The 18,921-nt window shown below is 46.1% G+C and overlaps 1 long non-coding RNA gene across 1 annotated transcript; it reads left to right on the top strand.

Annotated features, from left to right (window-relative positions):
* The first annotated feature begins 8,171 nt into the window (after window positions 1–8,171).
* LOC141144490 (uncharacterized) lies at window positions 8,172–18,367 on the top strand. Its single transcript, XR_012244411.1, has 3 exons — window positions 8,172–9,679; window positions 17,711–17,898; window positions 17,990–18,367. It is a non-coding gene; the product is annotated as an uncharacterized lncRNA (long non-coding RNA).
* The last annotated feature ends 554 nt before the right edge of the window (window positions 18,368–18,921 follow it).

Here is an 18,921-nt window from a genome sequence, read left to right as displayed (position 1 = left end):
TGAACTGTGACAGACTCACCCGGGACAGAGGCTTTTGGAGGGGACTGAATGTGAGCCTCTTGCCTACAGATTATGGGCCCTGGCATTTGGGGTACCCTTGAGGCGTTGTTACTTTGGCTTCGGGTCCTTGTCCCCCAGGACTAGGGATGAGCCGAACACCCCCCTGTTCGGTTCGCACCAGAACCTGCGAACCGACCGAAAGTTCGCACGAACGTTAGAACCCCATTGACGTCTATGGGACTCGAACGTTCGAAATCAAAAGTGCTCATTTTAAAGGCTAATTTGCATGGTATTGTCCTAAAAAGGGTTTGGGGACCCGGGTCCTACCCCAGGGGACATGTATCAATGCAAAAAAAAACTTTTAAAAACGGCCGTTTTTTCGGGAGCAGTGATTTTAATGATGCTTAAAGTAAAAAAAAAAAGTGAAATATTCCTTTAAATATCGTACCTGAGGGGTGTCTATAGTATGCCTGTAAAGTGACGCATGTTTCCCGTGTTTAGAACAGTCCCTGCACCAAATGTCATTTTTAAAGGAAAAAATCTCATTTAAAACTGCTTGCGGGTTTAATGTAATGTCGGGTCCTGGCAATATGGATGAAAATCAGTGAGACAAACGGCATGGGTACCCCCCAGTCCATTACCAGGCCCTTTGGGTCTTGTATGGATATTAAGGGGAACCCCGCACCCAAATTAAAATAAAGAAAGGTGTGGGGCCACCAGGCCCTATATACTCTGAACAGCAGTATACAGGCTGTAGGTTTGTTGTTAAGTAGAATCTCTTTGTAATTTTGAACGGGTACATTTTTAACGTGTTTAGCTCCAGCCAAAAAATCTTTTTTAAGCTTTTTGGAAAACATAGGGAAGGGTTATCACCCCTGTGACATTTCTTTTGCTGTCTTTCCTCCTCTTCAGAAGATTTCACCTCACTTTTTGTCCCATAGTTACATAGTTACATAGTAGGTGAGGTTGAAAAAAGACACAAGTCTATCAAGTCCAACCTATGTGTGTGATTATGTGTCAGTATTGCATTGTATATCCCTGTATGTTGTGGTCATTCAGGTGCTTATCTAATAGTTTCTTGAAGCTATCAATGCTCCCTGCTGAGACCACCGCCTGTGGAAGGGAATTCCACATCCTTGCCGCTCTTACAGTAAAGAACCCTCTACGTAGTTTAAGATTAAACCTCTTTTCTTCTAATTTTAATGAGTGGCCACGAGTCTTGGTAAACTCTCTTCTACGAAAAAGTTTTATCCCTATTGAGGGGTCACCAGTCCGGTATTTGTAAATTGAAATCATATCCCCTCTCAAGCGTCTCTTCTCCAGAGAGAATAAGTTCAGTGCTCGCAACCTTTCCTCATAACTAATATCCTCCAGACCCTTTATTAGCTTTGTTGCCCTTCTTTGTACTCGCTCCATTTCCAGTACATCCTTCCTGAGGACTGGTGCCCAGAACTGGACCGCATACTCTAGGTGCGGCCGGACCAGAGTCTTGTAGAGCGGGAGAATTATCATTTTATCTCTGGAGTTGATCCCCCTTTTAATGCATGCCAATATTCTGTTTGCTTTGTTAGCAGCAGCTTGGCATTGCCTGCCATTGCTGAGCCTATCATCTACTAGGACCCCCAGGTCCTTTTCCATCCTAGATTCCCCCAGAGGTTCTCCCCCCAGTGTATAGATTGCATTCATATTTTTGCCACCCAAATGCATTATTTTACATTTTTCTACATTGAACCTCATTTGCCATGTAGTCGCCCACCCCATTAATTTGTTCAGGTCTTTTTGCAAGGTTTCCACGTCCTGCGGAAAAGTTATTGCCCTGCTTAGCTTAGTATCGTCTGCAAATACAGAGATTGAACTGTTTATCCCATCCTCCAGATCGTTTATGAACAAATTAAATAGGATTGGTCCCAGCACAGAACCTTGGGGAACCCCACTACCCACCCCTGACCATTCTGAGTACTCCCCATTTATCACCACCCTCTGAACTCGCCCTTGTAGCCAGTTTTCAATCCATGTACTCACCCTATGGTCCATGCCAACCGACCTTATTTTGTACAGTAAACGTTTATGGGGAACTGTGTCAAATGCTTTTGCAAAATCCAGATACACCACGTCTACAGGCCTTCCTTTATCTAGATGGCAATGGATTGGAAAAGCATCAGTGGAAAGGAGAAATGTTTTTCCCATATTAACTCTTACAGGAGAGAATTTCCCTTCCTAGGGGTAGATTTATTCTCACTTCCTGTTGTCTCCTTCCGTTTGCAAGTAGGAGTCGTTTGTAAGTTAGTTGTTTGAAAGTAGGGTCCTGCCCTATATACTCAGCAGAAATTTGGGCCTTAGGTGTTGCTGTGGCCACAACACTGTAAGCCCTCACAGGGCTCTGCTGTGAAATATTAGATCAAGAATTGTAATTACATGCCCCTGTTGAACAGGAGCTGAAAAATTAGGCCTTAGGCACTGGTGCTGGTGCCACAACACTGCAACCCCTCACAGACACTCTAGTTGGAATGCAGGAATGAGCCCTGCTGCAAAGTATTGCATCAAAAATTGTAATTACACGCCCCTGTTAAACAAGGGCTGAAAAATTGGGCCTTAGGCACTGGTGCTGGTGCCACAACACTGCAACCCCTCACAGACACTCTAGTTGGAATGCAGGAACAAGCCCTGCTGCAAAGTATTACATCAAAAATCGTAATTACACGCCCCTTAGGCACTGGTGGTGGCACCCAGAACCAAAAATGTTCTTACAAGCTATCAGCGTGATGATTGAGGAGGAAGAGGATAATTACTCAGGGATAGTCACTCAGCATCAGCATAGGCAGTCTTTGAAGGGATCTGAGATTTCAAAAAAAATTATTCGGTTACATCAGCATCAGGTGCTTGGTAGCTGGTGGTGATCCAAGACTCATTCATTTTTATGAAGGTCAGTCGATCGACCGAGTCAGTGGACAGACGCACCCTGTGATCGGTTACCACGCCTCCAGCAGCACTGAATGTGCGTTCCGAAAGAACGTTGGATGCAGGACAGGCCAGTAGCTCAATTGCATACTGTGCAAGCTCTGGCCAGTGATCCATCCTCAAGACCCAGTAACCCAGAGGATTTTCGGTGGGAAAGGTGTCCAAGTCTGATCTTGCCCCTAGGTATTCCTGCACCATGTAAAACAGACGCTGGCGATGGTTGCTGGAACCGATCATACCTTGGGGCTGCGGACCAAAAAATTGTCTGAACGCATCGGTCAGACGGCCACCTTCTCCACCGCTCCTTCTTTGACTGACCGAAGCCTCAGCAACACGTTGTCCAGAAACAGGAGTTTGTAACCTCCCAGTCTCTGGGAACGCGTTGCACAGACCTTTCTGCAAGGCCTCCCGAAGATGTTTCATCCTCTGCTCCCTCTGCGATGGCAAGATAAGGTCCGCAACCTTACCCTTGTAACGTGGATCAAGGAGGGTTGCCAGCCAGTATTGGTCCTTCTCCTTGATACCATGAATACGAGGATCCTTACGCAGGCTTTGCAGGATCAGGGAGGCCATGCAGCGTAGGTTTGCTGAGGCATTCGGTCCGGAGTCCTCTGGGTCACTAAGGACGACATGGTCCGCAGCCACCTCCTCCCAGCCACGTACAAGTCCATGTGTTTCTTGGGACTGATCCCTTAAAGACTGCTGCTGATGCTGAGTGCCAGGCTCCACCTCCATACTGACACAATCTTCCTCCTCCTCCTCCTCGTCCTCTTCCTGTGTGATCGGCGGGCACGCAGGAACACTGTCTGGATAAAGGGGGCCTTGAGAGCTAAGGAAGTCCTCCTCTTCCTGCCTCTGTTCTGCCTCAAGTGCCCTGTCCATTATTCCACGCAGCGTGTGCTCCAACAGGTGGACAAGGGGGACAGTGTCACTGATGCATGCACTGTCACTGCTCACCATCCTCGTGGCCTCCTCAAATGGTGACAGGACAGTGCATGCATCCCTGATCATGGCCCACTGGTGTGGGGAAAAAAAACCAAGCTCCCCTGACCCTGTCCTGGTGCCATAGTCGCACAGGTACTCATTGATGGCCCTCTGCTGCGTGAGCAGCCGCTGCAGCATGGCCAACGTTGAGTTCCACCTGGTGGGCATGTCACAGATTAGGCAGTTCTTGGGCAGGTTAAACTCCTTTTGGAGGCCCGTCAGCCGAGCACTGGCATTATATGACCGGCGGAAATGCACACAGACTTTCCTGGCCTGCCTCAGGACATCCTGTAAGCCCGGGTACCTGCCCAAGAACCGCTGCACCACCAAGTTAAGGACGTGAGCCAAACAGGGCACATGGGTCATTTTGACCCTGTCGGGGGGGCAGAGAGGAGGTTGGTGCCATTGTCGCAAACCACCATTCCTGCCTTAAGTTGGCGTGGCGTCAACCACCTCTTAACCTGCCCCTGCAGAGCTGACAGAACCTCTGCCCCAGTGTGGCTCCTGTCCCCCAAGCACACCAGCTCAAGCACCGCATGGCATCTTTTGGCCTGCGTACTTGCGTAGCCCCTTGAACGACTACGGAGCACCGCTGGTTCCGAGGAAGAGGCCATGGAGGAAGAAGAAGAGGAGGGGGTGGAGGAGAGAGGTGTGTCACAATCATTAGCATTTTGGAGGCGTGGTGGCGGAACAACCTCCAACACTACTGCACCTTGTCCTGCATCCTTCCCAGCTGCCAGCAGAGTCACCCAATGCGCCGTGAAACTTAGGTAACGTCCCTGTCCATGCCTGCTGGACCATGAGTCAGCAGTAATATGCACCTTACCGCTGACCGCCCTGTCCAGCGAGGCATGGACATTGCCTTCCACATGCTGGTAGAGAGCCGGAATCACCTTCCGTGAGAAAAAGTGGCGTTTGGGTACCTGCCACTGAGGAACCGCACATTCCACAAACTCACGGAAGGGGGCAGAGTCTACCAACTGAAAAGGCAGCAGTTGAAGTGCTAGCAATTTTGCCAAGCTAGCATTCAACCGTTGGGCATGTGGATGGCTGGGAGCAAACTTCTTTCGGCGGTGCAGCAGCTGGGGCAGGGAAATTTGCCTGGTACAATCTGACGTCGGTGTACCAAAATCAGATTGCCCACAAGTACGTGGCTGTGACACACCTAATTCTACACCTTCATTCCTCTCAGTGCAGGTCTCAGAGAGGACTGAAGGTCTAGTGGGGTTGGAAATCTCAGCTGATGAGGAGCAAGCAGAGGTCCTCTTTGTTCTTTGGTGTGGGTCTTTTAGATACGCTTGCCAACGAACTGCATGGCAGGTCAACATATGTCTGGTCAAGCATGTGGTACCCAAGCGGGAGATGTTTTGGCCACGCGAGATACGCTTGAGACATATGTTGCAAATAGCAGCAGTGCGATCTGATGCACTCGTCTCAAAAAAGGCCCACACCAAAGAACTTTTTGAATAACGCGCAGAGACTGCAGCGCCCTGCACATGTGGAGCTTTGGGGTGTGATGCAGTCAATGTGCTGCCCTTAGGCTGGCCCCTGGAGGGCATCCTGCCTCGTTGGTGATGTGCCGCCTCCTCCTCCTCCTCCTCCTCCTCTCTCCTATCAGGCACCCACGTTGAGTCAGTGACCTCATCATCCCCTCCCTCCTCATCACTGGAGCAAACCTGGCAGTATGCTGCAGCAGGGGGAGCATGACTGCCAGATTGCTGTCCTTCTTGGGCACCCCCTCTGTCCGTGCTCGTGTTACTGCCTTCATCGAGCTCAGTATCATCATCAGAGCCTTCCAAACGCTGGGCATCCTCCTTGAGCATGTACCCAACACTGTGGTCAAACAGTTCGAGGGACTCCTCAGGAGGACATGGTGGGGCTAGGGAAGGAGTCACTGATGACATTGAGCCGAGGGAAGAGGCCGCTGCTTTGCCAGACAAAGTACCCTGGGCATGGGTGAGAGAGGATGAGGAGGATGAGGACGGCTTGGTCATCCACTCGACCAAGTCTTCCGCATGTTGCGGCTCAACATGGCCAGCTGCCGAAAAAAAGGCCAAGCGTGTCCCATGGCCACGTGCTGATGAGGATGCACCGTCTCCACGACCAGCACTAGACACAGAGCCTACTTGCCCTCTCTTATTGGCTTGTGACTGTCTGCCTCTCCTTCTTGGCCTTCCAGACATACTAATGGCCTGTAGCTGCACTAAGCTGGGATATATATATATATGTACTGATACTGCAGCTAGCAAAATCAACTGCCTGCCTGTAGTATGAGAACACCACCAACCTTCTACAGGTAGCTTTAGCTGAACACTGTGAGGTGGACGCACCCCACTAACTTGTAGGTTTAGCAGAACACTGTGAGCAGGACGCACTGCACTAACTGTAAATAGTCTAGCTGCCTGACTGTGGTACTAATAGGATCAAAAGAACACCAGCAATTTTCTTCAGGTAGCTGTATTTACTGTAACAAGACAAGCCTGCCTGTCAGTAAGAAGATAACAGAAACGGATCTAGCTGAACACTGTGAGCAGGACGCACCCCACTAGCTTGTAGGTTTAGCTGAACACTGTGAGGTGGACGCACCCCACTAACTTGTAGGTTTAGCTGAACACTGTGAGCAGGACGCACCCCACTAACTTGTAGGTTTAGCAGAACACTGTGAGCAGGACGCACTGCACTAACTGTAAATAGTCTAGCTGTCTGACTGTGGTACTAATAGGATCAAAAGAACACCAGCAATTTTCTTCAGGTAGCTGTATTTACTGTAACAAGACAAGCCTGCCTGTCAGTAAGAAGATAACAGAAACGGATCTAGCTGAACACTGTGAGCAGGACGCACCCCACTAGCTTGTAGGTTTAGCTGAACACTGTGAGGTGGACGCACCCCACTAACTTGTAGGTTTAGCTGAACACTGTGAGCAGGACGCACCCCACTTACTTGTAGGTTTAGCAGAACACTGTGGGCAGGACGCACTGCACTAACTGTAAATAGTCTAGCTGCCTGACTGTGATACTAATAGGATCGAAAGAACACCAGTAATTTTCTTTAAAATACTGTAACAAGACAAGCCTGCCTGTCAGTAAGAAGATAACAGGAACGGATCTAGCTGAACACTGTGAGCAGGACGCACTGCACTAAATGTAAATAGTCTAGCTGCCTGACTGTGGTACTAATAGGATCAAAAGAACACCAGTAATTTTCTTCAAAATACTGTAACAAGACAAGCCTGCCTGTCAGTAGGAATATAACAGGAACGGATCTAGCTGAACACTGAGCAGGACGCACTGCACTAAATGTAAATAGTCTAGAAGATAACAGGAACGGATCTAGCTAAACTGAATACAGTGTATATATATATATATATATATGCAACACCTGGGATGCATATATATACACAATACACTTTAAGTGCAGCTAACTGACTGACTGTCCTGCCTAATCTAGCTAACTCAAATGAAATGACACTGTCTCTCTCTCTCTCTAAGCACACCGGAACACACTGCACAGGGCCGCCGTGCAGGCGGCCTTATATAGTGTGGGGCGTGTACTAAATCCCCTGAGCCATAATTGGCCAAAGCCTCCTTGGCTTTGGCCAATTATGGCTCTCTGTTAAGGCGGCGCTGTGATTGGCCAAGCATGCGGGTCATAGTGCATGCTTGGCCAATCATCAGCAAGCAATGCACTGCGATGCCGCAGTGAATTATGGGCCGTGACGCGCCACACGAATTTGGCGCGAACGGCCCATATCGTTCGCAATTTGGCGAACGATCGAACAGCCGATGTTCGAGTCGAACATGGGTTCGACTCGAACACGAAGCTCATCCCTACCCAGGACACACAGACTCTGGGGAACCTGTATTTGCCATATTAGCAATAGTGACTGAGTCATACTGTTGGGACACATACTGTGAGGAGATGCTAATATCAACTCCACTCACCTGTCTGATGTCTGCTATAACATGCTTAATGTAAATGAGTCTAGCCTGGCTCACCACAGGTTCTAAGGGTATTCCACACATTGTTGTTTGTTCTAATTAACCCTGTGTTGATGTTTATGGTAATGAATAGTCAATGGCTAGGAGACGAACAGTCTACTCCTACTATAGTTTGTTGATGACTAGGCTGAGGAGGGGGGGAGATCACTGTTTGTATTGTTAATTGTAATTAGCTCCTGCTATTGTGAGAAAATGTCCTGTGGTTGTACTTATGATAATGTATAAGGTACTGTGTGAAGCTCGGTGACTCTGTTCTAAAAGGTCATGTCTCTTAGTCACCTAGGCTGGATAAAGGATTAGATAATTAGCTCATGTTAATTAGGTTAGGTTTTAGTTATCCTGCTGTATATAGAAAAAAAAAAAAAAAAATTTCCCCATGGGGCTTTAAAACAGCAATGCACATAATGAAAGGAAGTTCTTAATAGATGTATAAAAAGTTTTATCCAATATCATGGTTTGAAGTACAGTATAGAGAATCATCTGGTACAGTAACACACATCTTATTCCCCAGTGCAGTAACAAACACATATTAATACACATAATTAGGTTACATAATGTTACATAAATAGCAAGCCCCGACGCGTTTCGACCTGTATATGGTCTCTTCAGGGGGACAGTTGTATCTAAAAAAGAATTACATAAATTAAATTCAAATAGATAAATATATATATTATTGTGCATCACTTGGATTAAACCAAGATAATGAGTCTTTACCGCTAAATGGTGGAATGGGTGTTCTCTAGTCCAGGATATGTGCTGAGGGCCAATGGAAACACCGGAGGGCTCGGGGGGCCACCCTCACTCTCCCAGGAGAGCCAGCCTCAAGGGGCTTACAAGGAGCCACACTTAGCGCGCCCCCCGGGAGGGGGGGGGGAAGGGGAGATGAGGGGGAGGAGCCCACACCTGCAACAGAAACCCAAGAATAGCCATGTATTAATTAGAGGAAGTTTGATAATTAACTTGGTAATGTACTGAGTGTTTCCAATTTGTCTATGTGGAGACTGGCGTTGGATAGGATTTTTACTATGTAAATATATTGAAATGTTAATTCCATTCCATAAATGTAATCGATAAGATTAAATGATCGTGTGATCCAACAATGCAGTGGTATGGTAGGTCTATTATACTATTGTAATGGATAAGTAAATAAGAAAGATAGAATGGGTGAAAAAGAGGGAAAAAGATGTGTGTGTGAAAAAAAAAAAAAAAAAAAACACAGCAACAGCGATAGCCTAAATGGAGAGGAGTGCATTGTGTGGTGGAGAATGGTGTGAATGAGGTGGTGCATGGTGTGGTAACATGACATGGTGCTTGCTGGGTGCCTACTGTGTGAAAACAAAAATGAAAAGTAAACTAAAAAAAGTCTAAAAATAAGTGAAAAGCCAATCAAAATGTGAAAGTGTGTATGTAGGATGGTGGAGAGTGGTTGGGGGCGTGACCGGATGGGCGGGTGTGTGCTGAGAGGCAGCATGGAGTGAGTGAGAGCATGGACGCTGTGTGCTCCGTCCCCCCTCCGTTCTCATCTCTCTCTCCCCTGGCCGTATGAACGGCATACTGGATGGCTCTGGCTCCCTTGTCACTCGGTGCCTCGCTGCCCCTCCTCTCTCTCTGCTAAAGGTGTGCTGAGGAATCCTCTGGGTGAGATGTCATCCCCTGCACGCTGCTGTGAGACAAGCAGCTTTTTACTTTCACTTTCCCATCTCTACACTAGTCATGGAATAGAAGTCGGCCAGAGCTGGTACAGTATGGAGTCACTAATATAGTATCCAGATGCTGTTTTTTTTTTGTTAGACAATCCACAGACTAGAAGTAAATCCTGGTAATATGACATCTGTGTAGTAACAGAGTTATTTATGTGAGTCAGTGCGTTGACCTGCCTGCTGCTTGGGTAATATTAAGTCTGGGAGCAGACAGAGTGTGCTAATATAGGAAGCAAAGTATATTCTCCAACCTTTTTTTTTTTTTTTTTTTTTGTTTGTGTGCTGCTGACTAGCTAAAGCCCTGGGACCCCTGGGATTTTCAACAGATGCAAAGAGAGAGGTTTAGGTAGGGGTTGGGATACTCGGTATATATACCCCACTAACCGTATTTTTAATGGCGACTGCCTTAGCGGCATTTAACCAATTGTATAAAACTACGGTGTAGGTGGGGGGCTGCACCAATTTAAGTTGTAGCTGTGGAGTTTATGTGTGTAGGGAGTTGCCCCACACCTGCCATTTAAGGTATTGTAGCTTCCTTCTGTGTGAGCTCTCTTTTTTTTTTTTACGGGGGTGTATAAGAGTGTAGAGTGGAGAGACTTACCCCGCTTTATACACTTTATGGTATATGCTCTGTACAGCGGGTAGTTGAGCGCTGATGGGAGCAGCGGCTTCCCTTTCCTCCCCCTCTCTCCTTAGTTCCTTTTTGGATTTGTGGAGGACGTTGGTAACTGTCAGTCTCTAATTTGTTGCTGTTAGAGTATATTTATATCTATAAGCGTAAATGATGCAGAATCTACGTTCCTCTAAAGAGAAAAACCCGCAGCATGCGGCAGCAGTATCAGCAGCAGCAAAACTGGAGCAATATGCCCATGCCTCTTCTCTGACCCCTCCAAAAAAGGGGTCGCAGCAGAAGGGTCAACAAGGGGGGGCATCGGATAGGAAAAGCCAGGGCCAGCCTCAATTACAGCCCTTAGGGGCTGTGCCGGCTACCCAGCCTTCCAAATCTTTATGTAATAAAGGCCCAGGGCTAAGTGATCAAAACACAAACGTAAACTCGGAGCTAATAAATGACCCGAATTTACCCTTGAACAGAGAACCAACTATAACGGATGTATTCATGGCTGTAGGGGTATGTAGCGGCTCGCTTAAAGATCTTTGTGAACAAATGAAAGGTGTTAAAGCAGATCTGTTATTGGTTAGACAAGATCTGCAGAAAACGGCGGAGAGAACAACGGCCCTGGAAGAAAGAGTCAGTGGGCTAGAAGATAATGTGCTCCCAATAACCAGAGAAATAAAATGGCTGAAGGAACAGCTATCTAAACAAGCCTCTAAGTTAGATGAGATGGAGAACAGGAGTAGAAGAGATAATGTGAGGCTGATAGGTTTACCCGAAAGGAGTGAGGGCGCCAACCCAATTGCATTCCTAGAAAAATGGCTGGGGGAGCTAATCGGGAAAGAATCATTCTCGGCTTCGTTTTCCATCATAAGAGCTCATAGGATCCCTTTCAGGGCACCATCGGAGGGGGGCCACCCGAGACCCCTCCTCCTGAGATTTCTTAACTACCAGGATAAAGTAATCTTACTACGGAAGATCAGGGAAGCAGGGGAGGTTTTTTTTAAAGGAGCAAAAATATCGTTTTATTCCGACTTCTCTCCGGATTTGCAGAGGCGTAGGGCAGAGTTTACCCAGGCAAAACGCAATCTACAAAAATTTAAGTTGCCCTATGCTCTTTTATATCCGGCAAGGTTGCGGGTTGCGGCTCTGGGGGAGACTCTGTTTTTTAACTCCCCTTCTGAAGTTGAGAAGTGGCTGGAAGATAATAGGGAAAAAATCACGAATTTTACGTAGAGAATGGGGGAAGATATAATAGGCCGGGATATCAATAGGATGGCACGATAAGGCATTGGGAGGTACAGGGGCTGTATTTTTGTTTTTGTTCTTTTTCTTGTTCTTGCTTTTTTTTTTTTTCCACCCCTTTCTGCCATCTGTTAATGCTTTTTGTTATAAGGGGACGGGAGGGGATGGGTGCACACAGTTATTTGTGGGTAGGGTGGTGTGGGGCTGTGAGTGTAAGATTGGTGTAAAAGGTTGGTGTTAGTGTAAGAGGCAACGGTCATGGTAAACCCCCAGGGGGTACACCTAGATAGGTGGGTACGGGTGGGGGGGGGGGGAGGGGGATGGGGTGGGAGGGTAGGGGAGATTAGGTGGGGAGGGAAGGGAAGGGGTGGGAAGATGGGAGGGAGGGGAAACAGGATGGGTAAACCATTCCTTACGAACACTTATACCACTAGAAATTATAACGGAGGTATCCAGACCTTCCTTAAGATTATTTTTGCACATACAGGCACTTTTTATAGTAAATAGGTTTTTGGTTGTTCTACACGCACATGCAAGCACTGTCTATGGCAAATTTATGCCCAAAGTAAGGCTAATATAGCCAAAATGAATACGTGGTCTAGTGGCCAAGTATGCACACACACGGAATTGTTATAACAGTCACTAGGAGGAGAAAAATTAGTTTTGGGTTAGGGTTATATATATTAAATTTCTCTTATATCTTTCTGTTATATACGTTTGTATATGTTGGGGTAAAGAATATTCCTCAGTCTTTAGATGTTAGCTAAGACTCTGAAAATAGGATCCTGGAATGTCAGGGGCCTAGGTACACCACTTAAAAGATTAGCAGTGTTCTCTATGATGGAGAGGTGCGGGGCTGATCTGGTCTGTCTGCAGGAAACCCACCTAACCAAGGAAACTATCCATCACCTACAGATGAAAAAATTTCAAACCCAATTTCATGCGGTTCACTCCTCCTACAGTAGGGGAGTGAGTGTTTTGGTAAAGTCTGGGGTGAAGTTTTCCTGCAGCCAGGTCAGGATAGACGAGTTGGGTAGATACATCTTTTTATTATGTTTTATTGAAAACGCCAGGTATGTGGTGGCAAATATATATATTCCTCCGCCCTTTAATCTGGATGTCTTGCTTAAACTGTATGAATTTTTGCTAGATAAAAAAGAGGTGCCGATTGTAGCAATGGGGGACTTCAACGAGGTTCTAGATAAAAGGCTGGATAGATTCCCACTACGAAAAAGCTCAGAGGACTCAGTAAAGAGTCGGTTAAGCTTTTTTCTGGAAGAAGTGGGATTAATGGATTTGTGGAGGGCACGGAACCCAGGCGTGCTGCAATATACTTGCTGTTCTGCATCTTACTCCGTGCTTTCAAGGATAGACCTAGCCCTAGGAAATGATAGGGCTCTCCAGTTGGTAGAAAAAATAACATACTGGCCAAGAGGCATCTCAGACCACTCACCTATGGTAGTCATTTTAAATCTTGGGGAGCCTAGGCCCCGGAAGTACTGGAGTATAAGCCCGTACTGGTTTGAAATTATTAAAAAGACGGTTGGGATACTTTCCTCCTTAAGGGAGTTTGTTGAGATCAATCAGGGAACGGTGTCCCCTTCTATGCTATGGGACGCCCTTAAGGCTTTTCTTAGGGGGGTCCTGATACAGCAGATAGCTACATTCAACAAAGAGGCTAGAAGGGAGGAGGAGAGCCTGTTGAGAGACGCTCTTGAAGCAGAAAACAACTATACTTGCAACCCAAACCCGGAGACGGAAAGTATGTGGCAAGAGAAACAACAAGCATATAAATCAGTGGTTTTACAGAAAGCAGAAACCAGGCGGTTACTCCAAAGACAGGAATCTATGGTGGAGGGCGAGAGAATGGGAAGGACACTGGCTATGCTAGCAAAATCCAATGCAGCTCCATCCACGGTCCTCGCGATTAGATCCCAGAGCGGTGAGGTAGTATCAAGCACCTTAAAAATAGTACAAGCCTTCAGGGATTACTATAAAAAACTGTATTCCTCCCAGAAGAGGGGTAAGGAGGCCAAGATGGAGGACTTCCTAAGGGGGTTAGACATCCCCACCATATCACAAGAAGAAAGAGATATATTAGATGCCCCAATATCTATAGCAGAATTATACCAAGCAGTAGCAGGCATGGCAACCCATAAGTCGCCCGGACTAGATGGTCTTCCAATTGAGACCTACAAACACTATGGTGAAGTGTTGATCCCCGAACTGCTGAAAGTTTTGGGGGGGGCGCTTGAGGGGGGCCAATTACCTGCCTCAATGCTAGAAGCAACTATTATTGTATTACAGAAAGAAGGGAAAGATCCCTTGGATATGGCCGCCTATAGACCAATTTCTCTTTTATGCACGGACGTAAAAATTCTGGCCAAAGTGCTGGCAGCAAGATTGAATGGAGTTATCCATAAGCTGATCCATGAGGACCAGGCGGGCTTCATAGCCAATAGATCCACGAGCCTGAATATTAGAAGGGCGTTTTTGAATGTACAGACCCCAATGGTGAACGAGGGTTCGAGAGCGTTGATGACCCTTGATGTATCCAAGGCTTTTGATAGCGTGGAGTGGGGCTATATGTGGCGTGTGCTGGAGATCTTTGGATTTGGCCCTGCCTTTATAGGGTGGATTAGAATGCTATATACTCGACCCAAGGCAAGATTAAAAATTAACAACGAATTGTCAGACTGGTTTGAGCTGGAGAGGGGGACGAGGCAGGGGTGCCCACTCTCCCCTCTGTTGTTTGCACTAGCGATGGAACCCCTGGCCATTTCCATAAGGGGAAGTCGAGCGATAACCGGCTTCCAGAGAAAAACAGGCGAGGAAAGAATCGCATTGTATGCGGATGACATTCTGTTATTTTTGGGAGACTCGAGGAAATCGCTACCGGGAGCAATGAGGATAGTGGAGGACTTCGGCAGTTTTTCTGGCTTAGAGATAAACTGGGAGAAATCAGAGTTTCTACCGATAGACCCCTTAAATGAGACAATAGCACCTGGTATGCCTCAGGTGGCAACAGTGGAAGCTCTGAAGTACCTAGGGATTGTCCTGACGAAGGACCCTGTTCTATATATCAGTAAAAACCTTGTCCCTCTATTAACAAAATTTAAACAAAAAATAGGAATTTGGAGACGCCTGCCTCTATCAGTTGCAGGAAGATGTAGCTTAATAAAAATGATATGGATGCCACAACTGCTATACGTCTTACATAATTCCCCTGTCTGGATAAGTAAGAAGTGGTTTAAAAAAATTGACAGTCTCTTTAGGGAATTGATTTGGAAGGGGAAACAAGCCAGGATCCGTCTTGGAGTGCTCCAGCTCCCTACCCAGGAGGGGGGCTTTGCCCTCCCACATCCCGAGAGTTATTTTTACTCAACTCAGTTGCAGCAATTATTGGGCTGTGGGATACCGAAAGGAGGCACCCCTAATGGCAAGTTACTATTGTTGAGCTCCACACATAATACAATTATTGAAGCCCTAGAGGCGGACGCGTTCCATGATAAATTTCCAACAATTAAATTGATAACCAAACTTTGGAAAACAGTTAAGAAAAAGATGGGGTATGGAGCCTTAACAGCCTACTCTCCTATTTGGAACAACCATAATTTGCAGGAAGTTCTTAAGATAGGCATATTTAGAGAGTGGGAGAAGCTTGGCCTCAGTAAGCTAAGTCAATTATATAACGACTTTGGGTTAAAGAAATTTTCAGAACTGGTTGGGGAGTTTAAGCTTCCCCGGGGGTCTTTCTTCCTATATGTCCGGTTGGAACATGCCCTTAAAGCACAATTTAAAGCCCAGACCCCGAGATGGGAAGAGATGCCTCTATTTCAGTGCATAATTCAAATAACCCCCACTAGAGGGGTAATTTCAAGAATTTATGACCAATTAAGCAAATCGGTTAATAGCAGGGAAATACTCCTTCGGGTAAAGGCTAAATGGGAAGAGGAGGTGGGAGGAATGACCCAGGAACAATGGGCGAGAATTTTGGAGTTGGGAGCGCAGGTTTCTGTGACCCCTTCACAGAGACTCTCACACTTAATGCTGTTAAACAGAGCCTATTATACTCCTAAAAGACTTTTTAAATTTGGGAGAAGGCCCAATGACAACTGCCCCAGGTGTCGAAGGACGGGAGATCTCATTCACATGGTGTGGAGGTGTCCCAAGCTGTTTAGATACTGGGAGGAGGTGACTGGGAATTTGGGAAATATTTTCGGTACGACAGTGGCAAACGAGGCCTTGGTTTGTATTCTGGGGCATAGAAGAGTGATGGGAGAAAGGTTGAGTACTACCTTAGCTGTCACGCGGGCCCTGTTTCAGGCTAGAAAGTTGATAGCACTTAGATGGCAGGTAAAGGAGCCCCCCACCGTGAAAGACTGGATCTCTACAATGAATGAAACCTTGGGTAGGGAAAGAATGGAGTACATAAAAAGGGGCAATCTTCAGGAATTTGAAAGCATGTGGAAGATGTGGATAGAGAAAGTGAAGAGTCATTAATAGTGGGATCTGCATAGACACGGAATAGACTGAGGGATGGGCTTAATATAGGTATATAGGCAACTGGTATCCTTGCAGGCAAAGGATCCTATAATAAAGTGTTTCTGGATATGCACATTTTTAGTTAAATATATAGCTTAGTAGGGTATAGGATAAACATATAGGGAGTAGGTGGGGGGGGGGGGGGATCGGGGTATTAGGGCATAGGTAATTTGGTACACAATATAGGCTGGGTCAGTAGAAGATGGGCACGGGGAGCCCACAAGTTCATTTTTACAAACCTCTCTTCTTGTATTTTTTTGTTGGTGTTTTTGTCCTTTTTCTTTCTTCTTACGGGTCCCTTTGGTTATCGAGTCCTAGTTAGTGGGGCTTACGAGATGGAAGGGACAGAGGACTTGCTGGTAAAGTGGCGTAATAGAATCCGTTGGTCATTAGGGCGATATAAAAAGCAATGAGAAAAAGTATAATCCACTATGATGTGAATACGAGAAGGCGACAGTTAATGAACAACAAACTGATTTAGCCCTCCAAACACTGTTTACTGATGTGGAAAAAAAAAAAAAAAAAAAAAAAGGATGGTGGAGAGTGCTGTGTGGAATGAAGGTGAAATAACAAAAAGTTTACCTTATCAGTTGTATAAATCGTGTAGGCTGGAGGTAATGTTAGACTTGTTGATAGATTCAATGTGATAAGCTTGGTGGCGATCATGCAAAAATAAGGGCTCTAGTGTAGAAAGAACCTGGCAGCAGTAGCATTCATCCTGGCCTGTAGGAGATCATGATCTGATTATCAGGCCTCCAGTCTCCCTTTATATCCAAATTCAGGCAAATGGGATAATCATGTGCAGGTGCAAACCCCCCCACCCACACCGCCCCCAAGAAAAAAAAAAAAAAACCCGGAGGGATTGGCGCTGGAACCGCTGATGGAGCGGCCCCTGTGTGGCTCCCTCGGCGTCCCGGAAGGCCTACAGGCCCCGACCACTGTCGTCATCTCCGCCGCAATGCGCGTGACGTCATGACGTTGTGCGCAAGCCGGGCCCTTACAGGCATGCGCACTCCGTCAAACGTCCGGAGATGAACACCAAGCTTATCACATTGAATCTATCAACAAGTCCAACATTACCTCCAGCCTACACGATTTATACAACTGATAAGGTAAACTTTTTGTTATTTCACCTTCATTCCACACAGCACTCTCCACCATCCTACATACACACTTTCACATTTTGATTGGCTTTTCACTTATTTTTAGACTTTTTTTAGTTTACTTTTCATTTTTGTTTTCACACAGTAGGCACCCAGCAAGCACCATGTCATGTTACCACACCATGCACCACCTCATTCACACCATTCTCCACCACACAATGCACTCCTCTCCATTTAGGCTATCGCTGTTGCTGTGTTTTTTTTTTTTTTTTCACACACACATCTTTTTCCCTCTTTTTCACCCATTCTATCTTTCTTATTTACCTATCCATTACAATAGTATAATAGACCTACCATACCACTGCATTGTTGGATCACACGATCATTTAATCTTATCGATTACATTTATGGAATGGAATTAACATTTCAATATATTTACATAGTAAAAATCCTATCCAACGCCAGTCTCCACATAGACAAATTGGAAACACTCAGTACATTACCAAGTTAATTATCAAACTTCCTCTAATTAATACATGGCTATTCTTGGGTTTCTGTTGCAGGTGTGGGCTCCTCCCCCTCATCTCCCCTTCCCCCCCCCTCCCGGGGGGCGCGCTAAGTGTGGCTCCTTGTAAGCCCCTTGAGGCTGGCTCTCCTGGGAGAGTGAGGGTGGCCCCCCGAGCCCTCCGGTGTTTCCATTGGCCCTCAGCACATATCCTGGACTAGAGAACACCCATTCCACTATTTAGCGGTAAAGACTCATTATCTTGATTTAATCCAAGTGATGCACAATAATATATATATTTATCTATTTGAATTTAATTTATGTAATTCTTTTTTAGATACAACTGTCCCCCTGAAGAGACCATATACAGGTCGAAACGCGTCGGGGCTTGCTATTTATGTAACATTATGTAACCTAATTATGTGTATTAATATGTGTTTGTTACTGCACTGGGGAATAAGATGTGTGTTACTGTACCAGATGATTCTCTATACTGTACTTCAAACCATGATATTGGATAAAACTTTTTATACATCTATTAAGAACTTCCTTTCATTATGTGCATTGCTGTTTTAAAGCCCCATGGGGAAAATTATTTTTCTTTAATTCAATTCCGGGGTGCGCAGCCTTTCTTATCTCTTTTATGTGTGTCTTCCTTTTTTCATATCCTGCTGTATATATTTGTGTGAGATCTCAAATAAAAAGTCAGTCCATGTTAGCAGTGAAACAAGTGTCGCCTTGTTTTGTGCTTATGAGCGGTTGGAATATCGGATATCTGTATCCAGACTGGGAGGAAGTGGTATACTGATGGAAGCACTCAAGTGGAGTGTGGGACGTTCCGTTACATGAACTTACACTGGATCCCCTCCCCATCTCATCCGGTCCCGCAGTACCTGAGGCCGGTGATCTCCCGCACTGTAACATCGTAAAGCCGCTTTACCGGTCTGGGGATCAGAAATCCCCAAAGGCTTAGTCTGCTAAATGTACCTTGTAAAGGTACGGATAGGAGGCATTCTGATTGGTCAGAACCAGAAGGGATGAAAAGCCAAGCAAGTCTTAAAACAGGAACTCAGCAGAGAGTCTCTTGATATGTTGACCAAGGCAAAGACGCAGAGGATCTGAACTGAGCTGCTTAAAGGGTAAGTTCACCTTTACTTAAAATCTGTACGGTGAACTTACACTGGACCCCCTCCCCATCTCATCCGGTCCCGCAGTACCTGAGGCCGGTGATCTCCCGCACTGTAACATCGTAAAGCCGCTTTACCGGTC

Source organism: Aquarana catesbeiana, linkage group LG05, assembly GCF_042186555.1.
Source record: "Aquarana catesbeiana isolate 2022-GZ linkage group LG05, ASM4218655v1, whole genome shotgun sequence".
In the NCBI taxonomy this organism is placed as follows: Eukaryota; Metazoa; Chordata; class Amphibia; order Anura; family Ranidae; genus Aquarana; species Aquarana catesbeiana.
Note: the sequence above shows the minus strand (reverse complement) of the source record. Positions and strands in the feature narration are given on the sequence as shown.